Source organism: Miscanthus floridulus, chromosome 1 (genome assembly GCF_019320115.1).
Source record: "Miscanthus floridulus cultivar M001 chromosome 1, ASM1932011v1, whole genome shotgun sequence".
In the NCBI taxonomy this organism is placed as follows: domain Eukaryota; kingdom Viridiplantae; phylum Streptophyta; class Magnoliopsida; order Poales; family Poaceae; genus Miscanthus; species Miscanthus floridulus.
The window spans coordinates 133,744,048-133,770,513 of record NC_089580.1 but is presented as its reverse complement, the minus strand read 5'-3'; the positions used below and the strand labels follow the sequence as shown (position 1 = coordinate 133,770,513).

General features: G+C 44.2%; 1 pseudogene; it reads left to right on the top strand.

The window, feature by feature from the left end:
• Positions 1 to 3,662: 3,662 nt before the first annotated feature.
• On the top strand, positions 3,663 to 26,004 carry LOC136541774 (mechanosensitive ion channel protein 2, chloroplastic-like; annotated as a pseudogene).
• Positions 26,005 to 26,466: the final 462 nt, after the last annotated feature.

Below are 26,466 nucleotides of genomic sequence, written 5' to 3'. Positions count from 1 at the left end.
GCTTCCCTCTTCTCTAGGTCAAACCGTGAGCTAGAGCCCATGGGGGCAATGGGAAGCATAGTGATGGGCGAAGCAAGTGAGGGCAGGAGCGGGGGTAAGTGGTGAAGGCGAACACATCGGCCAACTGGGGATGAGTGCAGCGAGCGGATACGAGCAAAGGGATGCGAGCAGGGGAGCGATCAGCAAGGGGGCAAGCTTCTTCGATAGGCCTCAATCTTAGCAAAGGGAGCGCCTATGGTCTGTGCGCAGGGGACAATGGAAAAGAGATCAGGCATAGAGATAGCAAATGAGCCTATGGATTGCATGTGGGGCCCACAATATAACTATTTTGCTAACGATGTGATAAACAAAAATTAGATTAGAGGTGACGCGTCCCTCCAACTAAACAGCAAAATGGGACCATTCTATCCCCTGGTTTCCAAACCAAACACAATGTGTCGGTGCAGAATGTAACCAACTAGTAAATATTTGTAGTTTTGCCGTATGTTGTGATCAGAGGTGGCCTAGCACTCAATGACACATGGTTTATACTGGTTCAGGCAACGTGCCCTACGTTCAGTTTGGGTCGGTTAGTGACTTTATTCCTGAGCCCATGTACTCGAAGTTTGCAGTGGGGTTACAAACGAGAAAGAGAAAGATAGGGTGTACGAGAGGTCCGGTCGGAAGAGCCAAGAGCGACAGGAGCTACGCTATAAGCTAAGTGTTCAAGCGTGTGCTTGGGGCATGAATCCGGCGATTCTGTGGTTGTGAGCTAGTGAACTTGATCGGTGCTTGTTATCTTCAAGAAGGGCTCTTTTTTTTTGGAGGAGGCGCATCCCCTTTTATAGATAAAGGGGATAACTTTACAAGTGAGAGGGTGAGGGTACGTATGCTACCGAGCCTTGTTGCCCACGCCTACCGAGCCTTGTTGCTCACGCCGGCGGGTACAACATAATGGTAGGCGCCTACAACACTGTTGATGTTACTGTAGAATGTCAGATGCATGTGGGAGGTCGTGCTGCCTTCAGAATGGTAGACGTCAGTTCCTGCAAATACTGTTTGATGCCTAGAGGCGAGGAGTCTCACCACATTTACCCGGTACGGTAAATCCCGGCGCCCATAACACTATCGATGCCTAGAGGCACGTGGGGGGGGGGCTTACCGTATGGGAGTTTTAGTGGCGCCTACAATATTGTAGAGGGAGATGTCGGCGCCTACAATACTGTTTGTATCAGGGTGGCTGCAGAGTACTGTTCCGTGCAGGGTATGGTCCCTGGTATAGTGGTTTTGACTTGTGAGCCTTGCCTTGCTTTTCTCCGCACGTCTCCTGGTTCCTACCGAGCGGGCGTCCCCGGTCGGATGGCTCCAGTCGGCTCTGAGTGCGCCGGTCGGAGAAGAGCGGTGAGCAGGGTTCCTGCGATCCCCGGTTGGAGACGCGGGGTCGGAGTCGGAAGTAGTGTTTTGGGCCAGGCCTTCCGATCGGAGAGACCGTCCGGTGGCGGCTGGAGTCGAAGCGGACGCTCCGATCGGAGAGGTGGGCCGAAGCAGCCGACGAGCGGGCGCTGTTCCTCTTTGGCCAGACCTTCCGGTCGGTGACTGGGCCGCCCTTCCGGTCTGTCATTTTTAGACTATTGGGCCGGCCCACGAGTTACGTGCTGTCGGCTCGGGCCAAGCCTTGGCGTGGAAGCCGGTCCCCGAGGGACCCCCGGGTTTATGAACCCGACACAATGTCTACCTCATACTTTCTTACTTCGCTCTCTCCTTGATACTTTAAATGCCCCCCTCCAAGTCTAGCATACATCAAACCCAAGTTCATCAAGAAGTTCGACATGTTATTTAGGTTGGGGTCTATGCCACCATCATTAGAAATACTCAAATATTACACCAAGAGGAGACATTAAAAGCATGGGTGACATTATTATGATGTTGGATGGCACAAAAGATACATTATAGTTGTTTGGCAATGAACTATGAACTGCAAAAGCAACAAATTATGGTCTTTGAGCAACACATACATATCTGAAACATGATAGCATCACCCCTAATCTCCCTTACTTGATTCCACAAACTGTATTTTCAAGTCATGGATCTAGGTGGACATTTTCACAAGTTTTGAGGAATAGGCTGGCACCCATTATCTATGCCACGTTGAAGGTCCAAGATGACCGAAGGGGAGACGTGGCTCAAAAATCCCCATTTTGGCAGAGTTTGGAAGGTCGAAAAGGACATAATAAGGCAGTGAATCAAGTGGGAATCATCCCGTCAGAAGCCAAGATAGATTGAAGGTAACAAATGCCTTATTATAAGCAGGGGACAAAGTGATTTTAAATGCCTTCGGCCATGAAAACACATTCAGAAAAAGGAGAGAAGTACCATACTAAGAGAAGACAGTTTAAGGAAGGCCGTCAAAGATCAGAACATACTACTAAAGGATGGAGGAGGTGGAGATAACTTCTTGGATATCCTCCACGCGTCTTGTATATAGGGATAAATAGTAAAGAACATAGGATAGGTGAGGGGTTCCCTAGACTTTGGGTATAACTCAACTAATTTTCATCCAAATGAAATATTTTGTGCCATTGTGTTGTGTTCTTCCATCCCGAAAACTCTTTGGAGTCTCTTTCGGTTCTAGGGCCAACTACCTTGGTCTTCACATCCATCAACAATAAAATTTACAAACTCGTGGGCATAATTTTCTTGGTGTATGGCCGGCTGGAAAATCTCGATGCAATGTAACAGTTACATGTTCGACTCATGGACTTGAGTCACTGGTTTTGAACACGAGTAGCAGACTCCAAACTGAACCCGGTTGCGGACCATTTGCGGAGACCAGGTCAGGTGTCAGTACTTTTCCTGGACGCGTGACGGAAAAATCCTTTTCCTTTTATACACACCGAAAGGTAAAAAAATTTGCGACAAAAAGGAGAAAGAAGAAAAACCCAACGAGTCAATGAACAACAGCGGCACATCGGAGAGAAAAAGAAAAGGATGCGGAGAAACCAAACCAGAAACTGGCGCGGCCGATAAGGCACCACGTCCACGTGCGTGGCTCGGCCCTTCCGCCCGTCGCTCTCGTCCTCCTCCCTCTCCCTGCGTCGCCGCGCGCGGAAGGCGTTATCGCCTTCGCCGTCCTCTTCCTCTCTGATTTGAATTATTTGTGTGTCATTAAAAAAAAAAAGATCGTAATGTTACGTAAGTCTTTGAAAAAATTCAGCGGTCTTCTTTTTTATGCCCTCTATGCTAACACTGTCAAACTGCAGGTGTGAAAAATCGAAAATACTCTTAAATCTAAATATTTCCTTAATTTTTTTGAGCATCTTAACGACTTTAAATGAAAAAACTCAAAACTAGAAAGTTGTAGATCACGTCGAGATCTATAATTTTTATATAAAAATTATCTTCATTTAATTTCGCAAAAAATTATAGATCTCGATGAGATCTACACCTTTCTCGTTTTGAGTTTTTTCATTTGAAGTCGTTAAGATGCTAAAAAAAATCAATGACATATTTAGACTTAAGTGTATTTTCGACTTTTCATACCTGTAGTTTAACGGCGTTAGAGTCTAAATTGACGGCAGTAGCATGGCATAAAAAAGTTAGAGCAGTAGCACTGAAGACCGCTGAACTTTTCCAGAACATTATGATTTTTTTTAATGGCAGGAATTCCCCATTTCTATTCCACTCCCTCGGTCCCTCCCTCCCCTCCTCGCTTCTCTCCCGGAGAAGAAAAAAAAATCCCAATCCCTCTCCGGAATCTACCGATCCTCGGCCGCGCCGGGGCCCTAGGCGCCACCGCCGTCGCGCCCCGCCGCGGCCGGCCACAGGACCACTCGCCGTCACCCTTCCTGACCCGGCGCCGCCACTGGTGCCCAGGTAAGGGGTTCGTCGCGCCTTTTGTTTTCTGCCGCCTCACGTACGCAACTCTTGTTTCAGCAGTTTTGGTCGGCTAACCAGCTGTTTAGATTTCACCTTGCGATCCATGCCGATATTGAGCTTAGCGTGCGTAATCATAACCCAATCAGTTATGCAGGATGCCTGGTTTTTTCCCCTTAGGAACCTGCGTTGGTAATTAGTTCCGTCGGAAGACATTGGTAGGGTCTGAGTATTATCCAACTTGAACCAGTGATTTTCCCTACGTTATCTATGTTGGCCCAATAGATTTTGTTGGGGATCCATTCATATTTCCCTCCCAATTTCTGGTTCACTGGTTGGGATGCCTCCGGGAAATGTAGAGAGAGAAGATTATAACACTCTTAACATCCATGGGGAGACAAGTTCATTCACCTACCTAGCAGTTTCTGGTATTTGAACATGGCTATAAAATCATAAAACGTTGATTGTGATGATCGAGCAATACGGCTTCGGATCAAATAATAATGCATTGGCTAGGTAGCCAAAGTTTTTCTGTTCAGCTTGTTGGTCAAATATTCAGCAAGGATCTGTAGGAAAGACCCAAAGCAAACTAAATATTGGCTAAATAGCTAGTGCAGCGTTTACAATTTTTTGGCAGGCTAAATGAGTTTCGCAGAAGCAAACATACACACATCACTTATTTATTTCGCCCCCATATTGACATAGCATTAATGTTTTTTTTCCTTTAGAATTATCGTAGCTGATGAACTTAGGGTCCCATTTTCAAATAACCAAGACTACTTATTGCTACTGAAATGAAACAATCATAGCGATATTAACTTCAGCTTCTATCTTTGCAAAATGATTGTAGTTTAGTGAGTACACTTAGTCTTTTAACTGTTTTGAGATCCACTTAGTTTCTCATCTGCCCTTCACCATAGCCTTTGTGGCGCTGATGCTCCATCTCTGCAAGAGGAATGAAATACTTTATACTTTGAATAAGATCATGTAAATGGATAATTTGACAGCTCAAAAAATCACCTGTTCTAACTTCTAACCGTGATTGTATTTCAGGGGTGTAAGCTAGCCATATTACACATCAGTGACTGATGAAAGACTGTGTCCAGTGGATGTGAATTTCATTCAGTTTGAGTTTTGCTTGAGATGGCAGTTGGATTGACATCTCAGCTGTTCCAAAGAGTAACTGCTACTGACATATTTTGCCAAAGGAACAAATTTAGGGTACACATTCCTCCTTGCTTTTCTTGTACTAATACATAGTCCTTTTTTATATTATTTTGGGATTCTCTCTGTTTTTTTCCAGAGTCCTGAGATGAGGAGTTGTCTTCCCTTGCCATCCACCTCGTTTCCTTCAGTTGCTGATGTATGGCCCATTCTTTTTAATTGCTAAGCTAACAGCACAGTACATTCATTTGTGACCAATTTTTGAAAGAGGATAATGACTAGTATGCCTCTTTTATCATGCAGAAGACATCAAAGATTTTTTGTGTATCAGTTTTTTCACTTTTCTTTTGTTTTCGAAATTTTAAATATGGTCAGTACAACCAATTTAGCTGGAGCACATGGTTTCTTCCAAGTTTGTGGATGTGTGGCAGAAAGAATTAAGTAACCACTGTTAATCTGTTTCTACGTGAGAGAAACAGACAACTCTCCATGTAGATATCGTTTTTAAGCCTATTTTTGTTTTGCAAAATTTTCTTATCTATGTTAGACCTACTCCAAAAGAATGAGGTATTTGAGTGTAGTTGGTTCGAGTTATGTAGATCACACAGCCACACACCATACCACAAGGCATTAGCAATACTCACTAGTCACTAGGAAATACATATAAACAATATGGTGCTGCATTTGATTGTAAAGGTGTTTTGTGACCTAAAGTTTATCTGCACCCCTTATGATCAATCATTACTTTCATATTTTTTGATAGTTTCAGAATGAGAACTAATTGATGTTGATAACTGTAATGTATTTTACCAGTGCCTGCATCCAGTGCCTACGCATAAAAGCAACAGTGTTCTTTATTAAATCATACTCTCCTATATGCACTTTTGGGAGTTGGAGTAAAAATCTGTCAAGCTTATTGGCGCAGTGGTAAAGCTGCTGCCTTGTGACCATGAGGTCACGGGTTCAAGTCCTGGAAACGGCCTCTTGCAGGAATGCAGGGAAAGGCTGCGTACAAAAGACCCAAGTGGTCGGACCCTTCTCCTGACCCTACGCAAGCGGGAGCTACGTGCACTGGGGCTGCCCCTGTTAGAGGAGCCAAGGGCCTATTGGGCCTTAGCCCATTAGGGTTAATTAGTCGTTTGCTTAGGGGTCAAGTCAGACCTCTCTATATAATGAGAGGAGATGTATCAATCTAGAATCAAGCAAGAGATTAGAAGGAAATCCCTTCTCTCTTGCCGGCCGTGGGCGAAGCCCCGCGGCCGGCCTCCCCTTGCGCCCCTAGCCCTAGCCGCCGCCACCACCACGTGAACAGTACCCGCGGATACTGTAGCGCTGCGGGTACTGTAGCACACACATCGCCGCCACTTCCCTCAGCTCGCTCCTCTCGATCCCAACAACCCCAACGCCATCCATAACAATATGGTATCAGAGACCATGGCCGGATCCTACGCCGCCGTGCCCTTCTCCACACCGCTCGGCGCACATCCCTGGGCTGCGCCAGCCCTGTTCTCCGCAGCGCCGCCAGCCGGATCCTACGCCGCCGTGCCCATCTCCACGCCGCTCGGCACACATCCTTGGGCTGTGCTGGCCCTGTTCTCCGCAGCACCGTCGGCCCTGTCCTCCGCAGCTCCGCCCGTGTTCACCACCGCCACAGCCACTGTGGCGCCCTTGCCTGCGCAGCAGCCTGCACCTTCCACAGGCGCCTTCGGTGAGTGGATGGCGACCTTCGACCACCTGCAGCGCCAGATGGACGTCCTCGCGACCCTCGTCCATAACATTGGCGCACAGCCGGCGTCGGTGCCGAGCAGCAGTCTCGCGCTGCTTTCCACCTCTCCTTCATTGATCCTGTCGTTCACCACCCCCATCCCCGTGCCGCCACAGCAGGACAGCGATGGCGTCTTCTACGGGGGCGTGGATGACATCCAGGCATCGGCGGCGCAGCTGCAGGCGGTGGCGTATTGCCTCCTAGCCGGCCGGCAGGGACGACAACACCCCATCTTCAAGCGGCGGCAGCCAGTCGTCCCTACAGCAGCAGCCTTGCAGCTCACGGAGAGGAAGGCGATTGCGCGGGCAAGTGCCTGCAAGGTGTTTGCGGCGGTGCGGCTGCAGGCTGCGGCGCGTGGCCTCCTAGCGCGCCGGCGGCTGCAGAAGATGCACTCACCTATGCACAAGGCGACCTTGGCGGCGGTCGACCTTAGCATAGGGGAGCGTAATCTAGCATGGTCGGTCGACCTCGCCTGGTCGGACGGCCACCAGCAACCGCGCCGACCTGCTGTTGTCTTCAGGCGCAAGCATGGTGTTTTTTTCCGTGGGCGGCGAACTCCAACTCTGCGGCATCGGCGATATGGGAGCAGCTTTCCTCCTTGTCACCGGCGGGGACGCACTGCCTAGCGCCATCGCATTCCGCCACGAGCACGTCTCCGCTGGTTGCTGTTGCCACTAATTCTAGGTGGCCATACCCGTGCACCCCTCTCGTTCCGATGGTCTCCATGGGATCCAGGTGGCTACACACGTGCTGGTCCAGCAAGCGGAGGGTGCCCGCCGTATCTTCAGGAGTAAAAAATAAAGAGTCGTAGTCTTCTTCAGGTCAATAAAATAAGCCGAGATGTAAAAGGCTTATTTTTAGGTGTTAGGTTTGTGTCTAGTGGAGGCATCGTTAGTGTCATCGTTAGATTGCAGCTCGAGGACGAGCTGCATGTCCAGGTGGGGTGTAGTGTTAGAGGAGTCAAGGGCCTATTGGGCCTTAGCCCATTAGGGTTAATTAGTCGTTTGCTTAGGAGCCAAGTCAGACCTCTCTATATAATGAGAGGAGATGTATCAATCTAGAATCAAGCAAGAGATGAGAAGGAAATCCCTTCTCTCTTGCCGGCCGTGGGCGAAGCCCCGCGGCCGGCCTCCCCCTGCGCCCCTAGCCCTAGCCGCCGCCACCACCACGTGAACAGTACCCGCGGACACTGTAGCGTTGCGGGTACTGTAGCACGCGCATCGCCGCCACTTCCCTCAGCTCGCTCCTCTCGATCCCAACAACCCCAACGCCATCCATAACAGCCCCCTTTCATGAAAATGACATCTGTAGTTCCATTGCTAAAATTACTTTACAACATTTTTGTTTATAGTTTTTTATCAACATTTTGGCATGAATACTATTTTCAAATGTGTGCTTTTTTCCAACCATAAAACTTACCTTTTTAGGTATCAAAGAACTATTTATGTAGAACTGAATACTTGTCATACTTCATCCCTCACAATCTAATGTGTAATTACATCCTCCTCTTGTTTTCATCCTAACTTGAGTCTTACATTTGTTCCAAGATAACAGCTCTGTGATACTATCGTTGTATGACACTATAGTTCTTTTTTCTTTCTAAATTTGTGCCAGTACAATAGTTAAAAACAGTGTTACTTAGACATGACTACGCGTGTTGGTGTCTGATTCTGGTGTGGGCCTGACTTGGCAAATTTTTTTTTTTTGCCATACAAAATACCACTTGGAATTCACCATGTCTGGCTGGGGAAACCCTTTTTAGGACTCTGGTGTCCAAGTTGTACAGGTTAAAAGGTACACTGGTTTTGCCTCCTAATTGTAGATCTTACAGAGTAACTCTGGTTTTCTTTGCAGAGGCGATACTGTTGGGATCACAATGTGTTAGAGAGTAGCTACAGGCCCATGCTTTATACACCTCGCAGATATAGATCTTTGGGCTTTAGATCTTGTGCCTTGCCAGTCCCTTTGAAGGAAATTCCTCTTGTCAAGAACGCATCATTAGCACTAACTAGGTACTTCCCTTGTACAATTCTTTATTTATGAACTTTCTGATTATACAGACTTGGTAATGAGCAAACAGCGAAACAGTAGTTTGGATCGGATCCTACCATTGTCGTGTTGCACTCAGTTAATCAGGACATTGGAGAAAGTCATCTACTCTATAGTACGCAGTACCACTGGTTGGTGTATCCATAAGTGGTGGCACGGAAATCATACATTCCGTAGGGTGATTACCTATACCTCTTGTTGTGAGTGTTGAGGTTTTCACTCTTCAGTAACCTGTTGAAGTTAGATAATAAAGTAACCAACTATGGCAATAAATTTTATGTTTTGGCATATGATGCAACGTATATATTTGGCAGTGTGTTATCTTTTAAATGTTTTGATTACTAAAGTAACATATGGATTAGTCTAACACTCTACCCGCTTGTTAGATAGTATAGGTTGATAGCTAACATAATGGAGCTTGAATTTTGAGCCTGTCATGCTCTTGTGTTGGCTACACTTCTTGGGCAGTTTTAATTATCTCTTATTTGTTCCTGACCTAAGTCTTTCTTAAGGTCATTACTATGACTATGCAAATTCATTAGGTTCATACTTGAATTCTCTTTAATTTTAGTAGGGAGATGCAAATATGTGCATGGAAACAGTACCATTGTTCGCGTAGTGCACTATTAAATAATCTAAAAAATAGAGATGTGAAACATGTTTGATTTTATTTACTTGGAAAACTGTCCATTTATATATATTACATCTGAATGTACTTCATATCATTTTTAGTAATTGTTTTTTTTTGCGTTGACAGGTCATGTGATACTTTACTTGCAAATGCTGCTACCTCACTTGTGGTCCCTGCAATCGGGATTATTGTGTTTGCTCTGTGGGGTTTTTTTGCCTCTAGTGCGGGATATTAGAAACCGTTTTGATGTATGTGTTCTGCTACATGTAACCATATTGTATTATTTTTCATTTATTTTTGATTTACATGATCATATACTAGGCTAGCTTTTTCTTGAAGGCATATACTACGCTAGTTAAAATAGTTCATAATGGACCTTTACAGCATGGAGGCAACTGGAAGAAGAGCCCTACATATTTGATTTCTTCGTCGTACCTTCAACCTCTACTTCTCTGGACAGGAGCAACACTAATCTGCAGGTATAGCTCCACCATATTATAATGATCCTTTCTGAAGTGGCAACTCTAGCCACTTGATATCATTGCTGCAATGCTGTGACCCTGTTTGTAATATTGAAATTATTCCTGTTTCCACTGGAATTGTACTGCAGACAGTCAGTGTTCATCTGACTGCTAAACGCTAAACAGTTTGTGACCCATCGTTTAGCCAACTATCAGACAGCTAAGAAAATTATGCACACAGTTCCTACAAGATTCATGTGTTTGAAATGGGCTATAAACATTTTCCTTAGTTTTTGTTTTCTTTTATTTATCTTTCTCTTTGTCCATGCAATGTCTTGCAGGGGTTTGGATCCAGTTGTCTTGCCTTCAGCAGCAAGCCAAGCTGTGAAAACACGCCTGATAACTTTTGTGAGATCATTATCAACTGTCCTGGCTATTGCATATATTCTCACAAGGTGCACATGCTACATCCTCAGAAAAACTTCAGTTGTTTTTTACAAGTTGTAGCTTTGATTCGATCATGCCCATTTAAGTTATGTATAGGTAATGGCACCGTTTATGCAGTCAAGTACTCAAGATAACTGTAACTGCAAAAGCACATGTTGGAGATTACAATTTACAATTTTGGCTATGGACGATTCTTTTCTCCCCAACTTTAGTTTTGTCTATCATCTTCAAGTACAAATGGTTTGCTGGCTACATAGCATGATTCTGGTACAACTAGATAAACTAATTACCTATTGGCGATAGAACTATTTACTTAAAAGATGTGGCCAGTGACGGTATATATCAAAAAATATAAAAAACCTTGACCTCGGGGGGGGGGGGGGGGGGGGGGGGGGGGGGGTAAGACAGCCCCCAGACATTGCATTAAGAAGACCTTCTCAGGTTGGTCGAGAAACCCCTGTCCCACCCATACACAGTGGCACCGTAGCCCATGTGAGAACGACCAGGGCTGGGCCTTAGACCTGTGCTTTGGCGTGGGAGACGAGGGGATTTTTAATACCCAGCCTGAAATTCGCTCCCATGAGGAGTCGAACCCAGGACCTGAGGAGTGCTACTCAAGCCACCTAACCAACTCAGCTAGGCCACTTACAACAACAACAACAACAACAAAGCCTTTAAGTCCCAAACAAGTTGGGGTAGGCTAGAGTTGAAACCCAACAGAAACAATCAAGGTTCAGGCACGTGAATAGCTGTCTTCCAAGCACTCCTATCTAAGGCTAAGTCTTTAGGTATATTCCATCCTTCCAAGTCTCCTTTTATTGCCTCTACCCAAGTCAACTTCGGTCTTCCTCTGCCTCTCTTCACGTTACTATCCTGACTTAGGATTCCACTACGCACCGGTGCATCTGGAGGTCTCCGTTGCACATGTCCAAACCATCTCAACCGGTGTTGGACAAGCTTTTCTTCAATTGGCGCTACCCCTAATCTCTCACGTATATCATCGTTCCGAACTCGATCCCTTCTTGTATGACCGCAAATCCAACGCAACATACGCATTTCCGCGACACTTAGCTGTTGAATATGTCGTCTTTTCGTAGGCCAACATTCTGCACCATACAACATAGCAGGTCTAATCGCCGTCCTATAAAACTTGCCTTTTAGCTTCTGTGGTACCCTTTTGTCACATAGGACACCGGACGCTTGCCGCCACTTCATCCACCCTGCTTTGATTCTATGGCTAACATCTTCATCAATATCCCCGTCCCTCTGTAGCATTGATCCTAAATATCGAAAAGTATCCTTCATAGGCACTACTTGACCTTCCAAACTAACATCTTCCTCCTCCCGAGTAGTAGTGCCGAAGTCACATCTCATATACTCAGTTTTAGTTCTACTAAGTCTAAAACCTTTGGACTCCAAAGTCTCCCGCCATAACTCCAGTTTCTGATTCACTCCTGTCCGGCTTTCATCAACTAGCACTACATCGTCCGCGAAAAGCATACACCAAGGGATGTCCCCTTGTATGTCCCTTGTGACCTCATCCATCACTAAAGCAAACAAATAAGGGCTCAAAGCTGACCCTTGATGTAGTCCTATCCTAATCGGGAAGTCATCCGTGTCTCCATCACTTGTTCGAACTCTAGTCACAACATTGTTGTACATGTCCTTAATGAGCCCGACATACTTCGTTGGGACTTTATGTTTGTCCAAAGCCCACCACGTAACATTCCTTGGTATTTTATCATAAGCCTTCTCCAAGTCAATAAAAACCATGTGTAGGTCCTTCTTCTTCTTCCTATACCGCTCCATAACTTGTCTTATTAAGAAAATGGCTTCCATGGTTGACCTTCCGGGCATGAAACCAAATTGGTTCATAGAGACCCGCGTTATTGCTCTCAAGCGATGCTCAATAACTCTCTCCCATAGCTTCATAGTATGGCTCATCAACTTAATTCCCCGGTAATTTGTACAACTTTGAATATCCCCTTTATTCTTGTAGATCGGTACCAATATACTTCTCCACTCATCAGGCATCTTGTTCGATCGAAAAATATGGTTGAACAGCTTGGTTAACCATACTATAGCTATGTCCCCGAGGCATCTCCACACCTCGATTGGGATACCATCCGGTCCCATCGCCTTACCTCCTTTCATCCTTTTCAACGCCTCTCTGACCTCAGATTCTTGGATTCTCCGCACAAAGCGCCTATTGGTGTCATCAAAAGAGTCATCCAACTGAAAGGTTGTGTTCATATTCTCACCATTGAATAATTTGTCAAAATACTCTTGCCATCGATGTCGGATCTCATCCTCCTTTACCAAGAGATGCTCCCTTTCATCCTTAATGCACTTAACTTGGTTGAAGTCCCGTGTCTTTCTCTCACGAACCCTAGCCATCCTATAAATGTCCTTCTCTCCTTCCTTCGTACTCAAATGTTGGTAAAGATCCTCGTACGCTCTACCCTTTGCCACACTTACAGCTCGCTTTGCAGTCTTCTTTGCCACCTTGTACTTCTCTATGTTGTCCGCACTCCTATCATGGTACAAGAGTCTATAGCATTCTTTCTTCTCCTTAATAGCCCTTTGAACTTCCTCATTCCACCACCAAGTATCTTTAGCCTCGCGTCCCCTTCCTTTGGTTACTCCACACACCTCTGAGGCTACCTTCCGAATGTTGGTTGCCATCTTGTCCCACATATTGTTTATGTCGTCTTCTTCCTTCCAAAAGCCCTCTTTGATAACCCTTTCCCTAAATACCTCTGACGTCTCCCCTTTCAGCTTCCACCACTTTATTCTTTCAATCTTAGCTTGTTTATCCCTACGGGCACGCACCTGAAAACGAAAATCTGCCACCAAAAGCTTATGTTGAGAAACAACACACTCCCCTGGTATCACCTTGCAATCCAAGCATGCTCGTTTGTCCTTTCTTCTTGTGAGGACAAAGTCAATCTGGCTACAGTGTTGTCCGCTACTGAAGGTCACTAGATGAGATTCTCTCTTTCTAAAGAAAGTGTTGGCTATCATCAGGTCAAAAGCTACTGCGAAGTCCAGAACTTCCTCCCCCTCCTGATTCCTACTACCATACCCAAAACCTCCATGAACTGCCTCGAAACCTGCGCTTGTAGTACCTACATGTCCATTAAGATCTCCTATAAAAAGCTTCTCACTACTAGGTATAGCTCTAACCAGGTCATCTAAGTCTTCCCAGAACTGTCTCTTAACACTCTCGTCGAGGCCTACTTGGGGGGCATACGCACTAATTACGTTCAATACCATATCACCAACGACAAGCTTGACTAAGATAATCCTATCTCCTTGCCTTCTCACTCCCACCACACCATTCTTGAGGCTCTTATTAATCAAAACTCCTACTCCATTTCTATTCGCGACTGTCCCTGTGTACCAAAGCTTGAAACCTGTATTGTCCACCTTCTTCGCCTTCTGACCCTTCCATTTAGTCTCTTGAACGCATAATATATTTACACGCCTCCTAGTCGCGGTATCAACTAATTCTCTTAACTTACCTGTAAGTGACCCTACATTCCAACTACCTAAACGGATCCTAGTTGGTTCGACTAGCTTCCTTACCCTTCGCACCCGTCGACTCTGATGCGAAGACCCTTGCTCATTTTTCACTACACCCGGGCGCCGATGTAGCGCGCCACTAAGGAAGCGACGACCCGATCCTTGGTTACTTGACACCATGCCCAGATCACGACACGGCGCGTCACGGGGGGTGACGACCCGGCCCTTGCCCATTTAACACCATACCCGGGTTCCGATATGGCGCGTCGCTAAGAGGGTTACGCCCCAACGATTTTCTTTCGGGTTTCATCTCCATTTAAGTGGCTAAGTTTTTACATTGGCTCGCCACGCCTAACACAACCCTCCTCCTTTACCAGGGCTTGGGACCTGCTATGCTGGGACACCAAAGGCGCCCCACCATAGGCGGAGTTTCAGCTAGGCCACTTATCAAAAAAAAAAAAAAACTCAGCTACAGGCCCTTTCGCATATATAAAAAAATATAGTTGGTGAGATTGTGAGAATAAACGAAGATTAGCTTCAGTTTGTGCTATACAAATACAAATAGATGAGGAATGTATTGGAACTTTTTTGTACTTACATGTGGGGAATGCTAGAACTTATAACTTTATAAGCATACAAAAGGTATTCAGAAATGAAATTTACTGATGTGCTGGTATATGTGAGTGCCATTCTGCGCTAACATTATCAATCGTGTTGTGATCTGTGTTAAGATAATTTTGACATTGTTTGTCAAGGAATCAAGGATGTGATATTTGTGGAATTATTTTCTTTGCTTTATTGAACATATCCAGATGAAATCAAATAACTAACATATTAGTTAAGTTACAATGGTGTTTCATGTATTGCAATGGGAAGATGTGCAGATCCGTGTTAGTCCTTGCTGCCTTGATTTGTATGAAATTTAAGGTGTCTATATCTATGTTATCATCTTGTATGATTGATTTGGTTTCATTGTGTTCTGTTTTATTCAGTTCTGTTAACGCTAAGATTGTTTTTCTTCTTTTTAGCTTGATTCAGCAGGTACAGAAGTTTCTTATGGACATGCGCAATCCCAATGATGCAAGAAAAGTAAGATCCTTATATCGTAACACGTAAAATCTTGTTATCTACCAAAGTTCTTTGTTACCCTTTTTCCATCTGCTATTTGTCTCTTTATTCACAAAGGTCCTCCCTCCCCCTTTGTAAGACACACAAAAACATAGGAATATGTTTCACTGACTGTAGAAAGTAGAACTCTTTAAGGATCTTCTTGAGTCCTATCTCTTGATCTCTAAATAAGGGTTCAGGAGGTGCCAGAACCAGCATAATTACTTATAATACTTCACTGAGGTCACCCTCATCTAAATTCCATCAGCAGGAATCTTCTTCCCCGATGATTGGTTTACTGCCTCAACTTTGAGTGCCTTATGACTTTATGAGGTTTAGGTCATCACCAGGAACCAATAAGAAAGACAACAGCGCCCATGTTAGGCTCACTGCCTTTCGCAAAGAGAGCAAAGAGAATGAGCAAGATGATATAATTAGAAGTTAGAGCATCTCCAAGAGTACCCAATAATTTGTTCCAAAAAACATGGTGTTTTCTAACTCCCAAAGAAGTATTGGGAGGAATAAATAAGACCATCTCCAACAGTTTGCAATAATTCACTCCTAAAATATAGAAGACAATTTTACATCAGGAATCCTATACTATTTCTAAATTATCCCAACCACTTTTATATATTCTCTCTTGTACATTTGCATCAGGAACCCTTTCCTACTCTTTATTCTTTTTCACGCCCTTCCACCTTTAGATTGGGAGACCGATACGTGCGTGGTAGACGCGCGGATCTTTGCGCGCGTTGGGTGATTTTTTCCAAGTGCCAAAAGATTGGGAGGTGGTATTGGGAACTCTTGGAGATGGGTTTTTTCTATTCTTGCCAAAAATCCTAGATTAGGAGGCTTTATTGGGAACTCTTGGAGATGCTCTTATAAGAAGTGAACATTTGGGAAGAAACAGCATGCAACACAAGATCCTAAGTACAAAGCAACTTTTTATGTACACATCAGGTATTAAAAAAATTAAGATGCAGCTTAAACAAACCAACAAGCTTAGCCATTAGAGTGAAGGCCGCCATCAAGATCATATGGCCAGCTGCTAAGCACCACCAATGTGCGCCAGCAGGTTACTTTTTGATCTGTGAGGAACTAGAGAAGGGGAGGCGAAAGTTCCATGTGGATGCCACATCAACATTCATTATTCAATATATTTATTAGTTGCCACCTCAAGTTATCTGGACATCATCTGACAATCTTAGTCAATGGTGATCATGAGAAAGGCTGCCGTGCAAGTCCAGGATCTGTTAGTTTGATTTTTAAATGAGGTAGATAGTTGGAGTCATGCTAGTTTACGAACCTACGGTGCAATTTTCTCGTGGTGATATGAGGGCCCTTCCAATGCACAGATTTTCTTGGAGAAGAGAGAATATTGAAAGCAATGGAATTGCACGGGAAAACAGTAGATTGATTATGGGACCATGGGGTACATGTACATATATAAGCAAGGATGATCTAGGGGTGGTTTATGGAAGTATGACCACTGTCGGATATCCTTGATTATTATGACAGCAATCAATCTATAGAATCTGTAACAGGCTCAAGGCCCATACCCCTACAGCAGGACCAGCCAACAAGGCCAAGCCTAGCGTATCTGTCTAGCATCTGTCTAAAAAATATATTTAATGTATGTTTAGAATAGCCCTTCCAATGTATAGTGTCTGAATGCCCTAATCGACACTACCTTCCTCCAGTGTAGTATTTTGTTGTTTCTACTCTTCTGGATTTTGCAGCTAGAACCTAAAAGTTTCATGGATTTATCCCAGATTTAGTGCAGTTGGCACTGTTTGTTTGGGACTGAAATATATATTGGATGTGAGTACATTGAGGAAGTTATTGGCCCACTCTTTTCTTCAGTTTTTAATATGGAATTAGAGACTGAAACTTTTGCTGAATGATTGGTTTATTGGAAGCACATAATTTGATGCCCAACAGTTACTTGGCAGCAGCCCTAAATTCTCTGTTTGCTAAACTTCTGAGGGCCCATTTGTTACTTAACCTTACCAAGTCTAGAAATAAGTAATGAAGTCAAGATATTGTTCTGATATTTGAATCACATAGAATAATATTAGTACATTTTTTCCTTCAAACTGCAGTATTACTTATGTAAGTTTGTTTCTGGCAGATGGGGTTTGATTTTACCATGAAAGCTCTTTATACTGGTGTTTGGATTGCTGCTTTTTCTCTCTTTATGGAGTTGCTGGGTTTCAATACCCAAAAGTGGATAACTGCTGGAGGGTTTGGGACAGTGTTGCTTACACTTGCTGGTCGTGAGGTACTACAAAACATGTGGCTGATATGATTAATTTGTGCTGTGGTGCTAATATCTATCATAATTTGTTGCAGATTTTCACTAACTTCCTCTCGAGTATCATGATCAATGCTACACGCCCATTTGTAGTCAATGAATGGATTGATGCAAATATAGATGGTGTTGATGTCTCTGGCACTGTTGAGGTATGCCTTGATTTAACTTTGGGCTAAAACTACACCATCTAGTTATGATATTATTTGTAACATGCTTTAAGGTTTTATTTGTATGTACTATCAGTTTTTCCCATGGAAGATTTGGTCAATACTTTGAATCATTTCTCTAACTTGAAGTTATTTGATTTGATTTTCAGCATGTTGGTTTGTGGTCTCCAACAATCATTAGAGGTGTTGATCGAGAAGCAATATACATTCCTAACCATAAGTTTACAGTTTCTATATTAAGGAATAACACTCAGAGGACCCATTGGCGTATTAAGACCTATCTTGCTATTAGCCACATGGATGCCGGAAAAATTGGGGTAAGTACCACAAGGAATTACTTAACATAATCCCCTTCTCTTATCTGTTCGATTTTTTTCCAGTGTATTAAAACTCTATCTTTCCATACATCTTTGTTTTTCTTTGGCAGACTATAGTTGCTGACATGAGGAAAGTGTTGGCAAAAAATCCGCATATAGAACAACAAAAGCTGCACAGAAGAGTATTCTTTGAGAAAATTGATCCAAAAAATCAAGCACTTATGGTAATTCCTTACATCGAGTAATTCCATCTTTTAGTTGAAGTACTATTGCACAATCAGTCCTCGCTAAGATCTATGTGATCAGCATTGGTACATCTTTTTAGTATTGAGTTGCATGCACCAACCTGTTCAACCCAAAGTCTTAAGCTGATGGGGTGAGGTGGACAATTCACTTAGGGCAGCTCCAGTGTCGCGTCGAACTGAACTGCGACTGTCAGGCCACACATGCAAAGATTCCACTCCTCTGTGAACGAACCGAGCATGCTCCAGTGTAAGCTCCACTTTTCTCTCCATGGGGTCCACAACAAACAATAAATAAAAGAGAGATCACAGCACATTTGAGTGGGGGCTCGCTCATTTGCATGCGCAGAATCAATATTCTATTCCCTTGCGTCGAACCAAGGAATCTTTTCCTACGGTTCGGTTGCTCCAGCGTATGAAGCGAACTTTCACTGCTTTCTCTTTCCCCTCGGTTCGTTTCTCTGGCACACTGGAGCTGCTCTTATACTCCAACACTCCCCCCTCATGTGGAGGCTCCCGCAGGTCTCACACGTGGAATAGGAGCGAGCAACAATTATTTTATTTACTTGCGCTAACCAGGATTTGAACTCAAGACCTTTGGTTTTGATACCATATTGAGTTGCATGCACCAACCAGTTCAACTCAAAAGCTTAAGCTGATGCAATTCACTTATACTCCAACACTTAGGCATAGCCTTATTAAGCTGTCGGGCAAAGACCTCCCCTATATTATTACCATTGGCCTTTTCACCGATGTTTAATGTAAATTTAGCCTTTTTTACGTTTATGTTACCTAATAAAACCTACCTTAGCTAGTTAACTATGCAAAATACCTGGTTCTTCGGAATCATTTCATTGTGTTTTACTCTGAGAACTTGTGCTGGATGGGATGCTAGTTTCTAGATGGCTGTAGCCTATAGGTATCTGGTCTTGAATTGGCGTCGGTTGCTAACTTTCAAGCAGCTACCAAGTTGGTTTAGAATTATCCATAACCACATGAATACATGGATCATATGTTGGCCTTATTTTCTTAAGGTCCTGTTTGGATGTTTGTTTATTTTTCACACCTGGAATCAGCTTCCAGTTATAATATTCTGTGCACAAGATACAACCGGAATTTTTTGACTTGTAGAATGTCATTTGGGTAAATGCTGTTAGGAAGCACCTGGATTGAACTTAATGATGCCCAGATAAGCTCTCTGCCACCTAGCTCAAGATCCTCTCAGCCACAGGCTTCACATCCTTGCCATCAGAATCGAGCTTGCTGCCACCGAGCTAAATGAGCTAAATGCCACACAGAACGAGCTTGAGCTCCAGTGCAGTTGTTGATTGAGGCCCTGGCAATATGAATTGAGGCCGAGGTCATGCCATGGTACCATGTTCTGCAACTACTACAAAATAATCAGTACCAAGGGAGGGGTAGGTAGGTAGGTTAGCATAGCTAGTATAACTGAGGAGAGCAACCACGCTGAGACTCCGAAGCGAACAATCTTCAGTCCTTTGCATCAGCGCTTCCTTTTGTGCCCGAGTTGATACCCAAATCATACAGAGACTTGACTGCAGATGCAACAAGCGATTAAAGCATAAAATTGAACTTGGAGTTGAGAGAAATTTTAGATTGGAGCTCTCAAGATGGATCCCCAAATCATCCAAGATCTTGATTGCAAATGCAACAAACAATTAAGCCATTAAATTGAACTTGGGACTAAAGAAATTTCATATCAGAGCTGTCAAGAGGGATCCAGATCTTGATTACAGGCGCAACAAACGATTAAAGCATCAAACTGGACTTGGAACTAAATAATTCAGATTGGAGCTCTTAAGGTGCAGATTGTTTGGGACGATTGGCGAGCGCTTCAGGGTGCCCAATGGCCAATGCAAGTCGCTTCACCAGCGTTATGCCCTTTGTGTGTGGAGGCAGCGCAGGTGGAGGCTGAGATGACAACATGCCGTGGATTGAGGCTTCAACAGTGATGGCGGTGATTGGGAATTTGATCGATTGGCTAGCTGTCGCCTCCAGCGTGCACGGACGAGGGAATGGGCGGCGCTCCTGATAGTTGTCGTTTTAATTTCCTAACCTCCAGAGACTATTATTTTTTACAACAGCATAGGCCAAATTTTCAGTGTGCTAACCATTCATCTAAACAAATTTTCAGGCTCACAAGTTAAAAAAACAGGGAATGCAATTTACCGGTGTTTTAGCTCTAAAACCTGTCATCCAAACAGCCCCTAAGGATTGTTTAGACGAGGGGGATTCTCTTGGAATAATTGGTGTTTAGTGCATGTTAAAATTGAATCCCAAGGATTTGGATCCAAATCAAGCAGGTCCTTGCATTTTCAGAGAATATTTTGATTTGTCAAAATCTCAGAATGAAATCCTTATGTTTTGATGTTTAAGTTGTTTCCTAGTCCAAATAGGTCCTTAGCTTTTTCATAGAATATTTTGCATTCTCAGTCTCAGCATGAAATCCAGTCTGCGCTGTTCTGATATTTAAGTTGGCCTGCTTTATGAAATGCTGGCAGTAAAACCACCAACCTATTGGTTATTTTTTGGTTTTCTTTTGTTAACCATTAAATTGTTCCTCTTTCTAAAAAAGGCAGCGCCTCGCCTAGCACCTAGTATTCTGTCTAGGCATGGTGCCTACGCGCTAAGCACTGTTGCACCGCCTCGCCTAGCACCTGGGCATTTTGTCTAGGCCTTTTCCACGTAGATGCGTTTTGGGCTTGATGTATGCATGAAAATGGGGCAAATAGAGATGGAAGAAGTTTTTTTTTCTCAAACACACAGGAGAGCTGTGTATCGTTATGTTAAGAAGAAAAAAGGGTATAAAGGAATGAAGATATGCAAAAGGCTATTAAGGAAAAGAAGGAATGCTATAAGCGCTTGTATCATGACAGGTATGCAAACAACATAGAGAAGTACAAGGTGGCAAAGAAGACTGCAAAACGAGCGGTGAGTGAGGCAAAGGGGCGGGCCTACGAGGACCTTTACCGACGTTTGAGTACGAAGTAAGGAGAGGACATTTATAGGATGGCTAGGGTTCGCGATAGGAAGACAAGGGACTTCAACCAAGTCAAGTGCATAAAGGATGAGAGGGAGCAGCTCTTGGTGAAGGAGGATGAGATCAGACATAGATGGCAAGAGTATTTTGATAAATTGTTCAATGATGAGAACGAGAACACCACCGTTCAGCTGGACGACTCGTTTGATGACACTAACAGGCGCTTTGTGCGGAGGATTCAAGAATCGGAGGTCAGAGAAGCCTTGAAAAGGATGAAAGGGGGCAAAGCGATGGGCCCTGATGGTATCCCAATCAAGGTGTGGAGATGTCTCGGGGATATAGCTATAGCATGTCTAACCAAGATGTTCAACAATATCTTTCGATCGAACAAGATGCCTGAGGAGTGGAGAAGAAGCATTTGGTACCAATCTACAAGAACAAGGGAGATATCTAAAGTTGTACTAATTATCAGGGAATTAAGTTGATGAGCCACACTATGAAGTTATGGGAGAGAGTCATCGAGCAGCGCCTGCGAGGAACGACGCAGATATCAACAAACCAATTTGGTTTCATGCCCGGAAGGTCAACCACAGAAGCAATCTTAATAAGACAGGTTATGGAGCGGTTTAGAGAGCAAAAGGACCTCCACTTGGTTTTCATTGACTTGAAGAAGGCTTATGACCTAAGTTGCACGGATATGGATATGCGTATCGGTATCGGAAGGATACGGATACGCGGATACGGCAATTTCCTAAGAAACCCGATACGCGGATACGTTTTACTATTTTTTTAATAAATAGATAACAATGCATATGAAATTGCAAAATAGATGTTAAGTTCAACATAGAGACATTTAAGGTCTATTACACTCAAAATAACATGATAGCAGGTTCTAATATAGGAAATTAATAAAAGGTCTATTATACTCGTAGCAAACTAGCAATATATGAGGAGCAGCTCACAAATCCCTATGTGATCTGCAAACGGTACTGATTTGGCTACATTGCATAATCCACCCCCGCAACCAGCAATCGCACCAATAGACAGTGGAAACAATGAATGAAGCCGCATATGGATTGGGGATCGAGCAACTTCCGGGTGGACTTACCTTGGAGCAGCGGAGGGGCGGGTTGAGGTCCTCGGAGAAGAGGAAGTGTAAGAAGTCGTCAACGGTGAGCGCCGGCCTCCCGAACCGCGGGGTGCGGCTGCGATCCTGCAGGATACGATCGATGATCTGCTCCGGGACCTCACCGTCGGCCCCTCCCCAGGCGGCGAGGTAGCGGCGGAGATCGTCGGCAAGCATGTACGGCGAGCCGCCGGCGTAGCGGGAGAAGAGCGCGCGGACGTCCTCCGGCGTGGTAGTGTCGGCGAGCGCGAACCTGCGCGTGAAGAAGATGCAGCACTTGTACGTCCCCGCCTGGTCTGCCTCCAGGGCCTCGCTGTCCGTCCTCGGCGGAGGTGTGTGGGGTGGGGAAGCGCGCGGGGAAACTGCTTTGTCTCGTTTGGGCGGAGGCTGGTCGCCGGCGAGGTCGGAGGCGGACTGGCGGCTGCGTGAGGCGGAGGCAGAGGCGGGCAGGCGGCTGCGCGTGGGGAGGCGGCTGTCTGCGTGAGGCCGAGGCAGAGGAGGGAAAGGTAACCTATTGGGCCGGCTGGGCCGAAACGTATCCCATCGTCAGTTTCCGACCCAACTTAGCTGGGATACGCGGATACGCCGCGGGTACGTATCCGGGCCGTATCCCAGGCGTATCCGTATCGGATACGTATCCGATACGGGATACGCCCCTTCCCTGCCGTGTTCGTGCTTCTGAGCTTATGACAAGATACCAAGAAATGTTATGTGGTGGTCTTTGGACAAACATAAAGTCCTATCAAAGTACGTGACCCTCATCAATGACATGTACAACAATGTTGTGACTAGTGTTCGAACAAACGATGGTAACACAGATTACTTCCCGATTAAAATTGGACTTCATCAATGTTGTTCGCTGATGATGTAGTGTTAGTGGATGAAAGCTAGGCGGGAGTAAATAGGAAACTAGAGTTATGGCGGCAGACCCTTGAGTCTAAAGATTTTAGATTGAGCAGAACTAAAACCGAATACACGAGATGCGATTTTGGCGGAGTTGTACAGGAGGAGGGAGATGTGAGTTTGGAAGGTCAAGTAGTGCCTAAGAAGGATACCTTTCGGTATCTGGGATCGATGCTACAGAGGGATGGAGATATTGATGCGGACGTTAGCCATAGAATCAAAGCAGGGTGGATCGAGTGGCGACAAGCTTCTGGCATTCTCTGTGACAAGAGGGTACCACAAAAGCTAAAAGGCAAGTTCTATAGAACGGCGATTAGACCGGCTATGTTGTATGGAGCAGAATGTTGGCCTACAAAGGTTCGACATGTTCAACAACTGAGTGTTGCAGAAATGCGTATGTTGCGATGGATTTGCGATTACACAAGAATAGACCGAGTTCGGAATGATGATATACGTGATCGCCTAGAGATAGCACCAATTGAAGAAAAGCTTATCCAACATCGGTTGAGGTGGTTTGGCCATGTCCAAAGGAGACCTCTAGAGGCACCAGTGCATTGTGGAGTCCTAAGCCAAATTAATAATATGAGGAGAGATAGAGGAAGATCGAAATTGACATGGGAGGAGGCAATAAAAAGAGATTTGAAAGCTTGGGATATACCTAGAGATCTATGTTTGAATAGGAGTACTTGGAAAGCAGCTATTAAAGTGCCTGAACCGTGACTTAGGGCTCTTGGTGGGTTTCAACTCTAGCCTACCCCAACTTGCTTGGGACTGAAAGGCTATGTTGTTGTTGTTGTTGTTGTTGTAAAGAAACCCTTACAACACATACCCACACACTCCTAAGGAGCGAGGTGCGAATACCTCTACTTGGAAAAGAAGATGAACTATGGTGATATTAATCATAGATACTGATAACACCATTTTTTTTGTTTTGGTACGCTAAATTTCCTTTATTTAGCATGGAATGAATCTGACTGTCCATAAAATGTATAAACGCTTAGCAATTCCTGGGTGCTAGGCAGATCCCAACCGCCTGCCTAGGGCCTAGCACTTTTTGAAACACTGAGCTGTGCACTTGTTTGCATTCGACTGGTGTCAATATCCTGCTTTCATGCATATTTATCTATTTGTATACATTTTTGGGATACAAGACTATCTTCCCTTCTATTGCTTTTGAGTTTCATATTGGCCACCAATTCAGTTCATTCCTTTTTTTGTGTGTTTCTTGTAGATTTTAGTATCCTGCTTTGTGAAGACATCACATTTTGAGGAGTATCTCAATGTCCAGGTAATATGCCTTTCCATTTTTTGATATTTGTCTTTCAAGAAAGCCTAGGAACATGTTATGTTGGCATTCGCCTATGGTGTCTGCTGAAAATATATGGTCTGTCACTCTGGACCCTTATTTTCTAGCTTGTGTTGTTCAAATAAATTACTCAGGTCAGTAGGAATGCTTATAGAGTAAAGCATTTTCACAGTTTCACCCATTGAATGTCACTATGTTGAAACTTTCAGAACTATGAGTATTTTAGTTTAGATTTTACAGTTTCCTTCCATTCTGGTGTTAGTGTTCTGAGCAGTTGCCAAGATGACTGAAAAAAAAAAGCAAATTAAATCTTAGCCATTCAACCGTACATATTCCTTTCGAAGAAAAGAAAATTTTAAATAAATGGGCATAGAACTGCATGACTACTTTAGCATGTCCTAAACTCCTAATGTTTGAATCTTGGGCCCAGTACATGTGGTTTTACTTGAACTCTGCCATTGAACCTTGATTATAACAAGGGTTTCTGAACTAATCTGGTTGCTTTTGACCTGTTGTGCATCAATATTTTGGACTTCCTTACATGGGAAAACTATTCAAATTTTCATTGGAGAAGCTTAGGATGCCATTTTGGCATGACATCCATTTGAATCGAAAAATTTCAGCTTGATTTTAGGCTGCATTTTGTTTAAACTAGGAGGCATCACACCATGCTAAAAAAACCATACTAAAAAATAATTAACATGGGTTTTCTGTGTTCCAAATTACACAGGAAGCTGTTATGTTGGATCTTCTTAGAATAGTTGGGCATCACAAAGCAAGGCTTGCTACCCAAATTCGAACAGTTCAGAAATCATATGGCAATGCAGACTTTGATAACATTCCTTTTGGAGAGGACATGTATAGTCGCGTCCGTGGCCGTCCACTTCTGATTGATACATCTGCAAGGATCAGTGATGACAAACCCAAGCCTCGACCTGTATCATCACGTGAGGAGCCGAAAGTCAAGACAAATGGCTCGGTAGAGACCAAGTCCGCTTCACCTGAAAATGCTAGTTTAAGCAACTCTGAAAAGCAGGAACAGAAAAAAGTGGTACCTGAAGATGCTCGGGTGAAGAACATTAAGAGTGATAATGTGACGCCAGTAACACCGTCTTTAGATCCTGCTACGTCAACTTCTAAGGCTGGTAAAGGGAAGACACGTGAACCAGAGCCCACTGAGCGGCAAGGCGATGGGTCAGTCTCGGTGGCTAATCCAAAGAAAGAATCTAGACCAGTTTTTGAAGATAACATTGTTCTGGGCGTAGCCCTTGATGGCTCCAAGAGGACACTGCCTATTGAAGAAGGAAATCCTTATCTAACACTATCTGAGACTGAACTGGACACCGAAGAGGCCGCTTCATCACCGAAGGATAAGATAGGTCAAAGCCCAAAACTTTGGGGTCAAGAAAAAAGCCGTTCAGAGGAATCTCGATAGGTCATCCGAGTTCAAAGTGTAATCCTTGTGAAGATTTGTCACCAAGCCTACCTTTTTTGTGCGCTTGTGCAAATGCAATCTACCACACATCAATCAGTGTTCTATGTTTAAGGTGTAAATTGCCACTGATGCTGATTCAGGGAACATTATCTGTTGAAATATATCAGTCTTATTGCTATAGGCTTGAAAGAAGCAAGTGCTTCAACAAGCATTTTTGTATAGATTCTGCTATTTCTGATTTAAGTGGCTTCTTGCATATGCATCGGCAATTCAGCATGCGCGGCTGCAACTGTCGTCTCCGTTTCCAGGTTTGGCTTACGTTAGTTTTGTTGCCAATGCAATCTGCTTCGAGCTGAAACATCTTTGTCTTTTTATTTTATTTTATTTTATTTTATTTGAGTTTACCTCTGCCAGTTGGCTGGCGGCAAACGACCATCGCAATTAGCCCCCGGCACTCAGGGCTCCACAGCGTGGCCAAAGACGCGCACCGCTGGTGGCGCGCAGATCAAGACGAGGGTGAGGGTTGAGTTGAGGTGCCTGTGTGCGTTTGGTGTAAAACATTTTTGGCATGGAATTAAGAGGTTTTTGAATTTCGTATAAATGGTTTTAATTGCCTTATTATTATTAAATCGAATGAGTTTTAGTCAATTTGAA